The 1,159-nt window shown below is 37.2% G+C and overlaps 1 non-coding gene across 1 annotated transcript; it reads right to left on the bottom strand.

Annotated features, from left to right (window-relative positions):
• Positions 1-765: 765 nt before the first annotated feature.
• LOC128035720 (small nucleolar RNA R71) lies at positions 766-872 on the bottom strand. The gene has a single exon (XR_008192271.1). It is a non-coding gene; the product is annotated as a small nucleolar RNA R71 (small nucleolar RNA).
• Positions 873-1,159: the final 287 nt, after the last annotated feature.

Below are 1,159 nucleotides of genomic sequence, written 5' to 3'. Positions count from 1 at the left end.
TGGACGTTAGTACACTTGAAGGCAGTCAAGTTGTTGGCATCATTGCCGGGGAGGCAACGCATCTAAATTGATTTTAATTTTTGCATTTAATAGAATAATTAATAAATTATAGACACAAATTTTATGTTTATTTTTACTAACATCTTTTATTTTCTTTTTGGTTTCAGTATATGACTCGTAGTAGGGGAACACCTATAGAGCCAGCTACTGATCTGGAAGACTAATTCGCCAAAATCATTGACAACAATAGCAATAACGACAGATACAGAATCAACCACCTGCTGTAGGTAATTTACCACACGATAATCCACTATTTGACGAGATTAACAATAATAACCCATAGGACTTACCTCCACCACCCCCGCAGCTACCTGCAAACATACATATGGCGCGCAATGAAAGAAATCTATAGGGCTATGCACTATCGAATCTAAAGATGGTTCAGGCAAGCATCACAAGGCCAACCACCATGGCTAACAATTTTGAAATAAAACAGGCCATGATCCAAATGATCCAGAACAATTTGCAGTTCAGGGGCACAATCACGGAGGACCTAAATCAGCATTTAAAGCATTTTCTTCAGCTTTGTGATACATTTAAATACAATAGGGTCATTGATGATACTATTCATCTTTTGTTGTTTCCTTCTCCTTAACTGATAACACCTTTTCTTAGTTAGATTCGTAGGCACCAGGATCCATCATGACATGGGATGAACTTGCAGGAAAATTTCTATAAAATTTCTTTCCCATTAGCAAGACGGTGCAACTGAGGAGAGAGATCACAACATTCAAATAGTTAGAAGGAGAAAGCTTTCATGAAGCTTGGGAGCATTTTAAAACACTAATACAGAGATGCCCACATTATGAATAACCTGAGTGGCTAAGATTGCAAATGTTCTATAATGTGATGGATGTGCAGGTACATTTAGGACTAGATGGAGCCCTAATGAACAAAACATACAAAGATACGTATGAATTGATAGAAAATATGGTGATGAATTCCTGCTAATGGCCAACAAAACGCTATACATATGGCAATAAACCATCTACGGTAAAAGTTGTCTTGGAGGATGATAGATATCAACAAATTATTGACAGACTCAACCGATAGAGTCCTCATCTAGTTTGTCATCTATATATGGAGGAGAGAAACCTAT

This window comes from Gossypium raimondii, chromosome 12 (assembly GCF_025698545.1).
Source record: "Gossypium raimondii isolate GPD5lz chromosome 12, ASM2569854v1, whole genome shotgun sequence".
In the NCBI taxonomy this organism is placed as follows: Eukaryota; Viridiplantae; Streptophyta; class Magnoliopsida; order Malvales; family Malvaceae; genus Gossypium; species Gossypium raimondii.
Note: the sequence above shows the minus strand (reverse complement) of the source record. Positions and strands in the feature narration are given on the sequence as shown.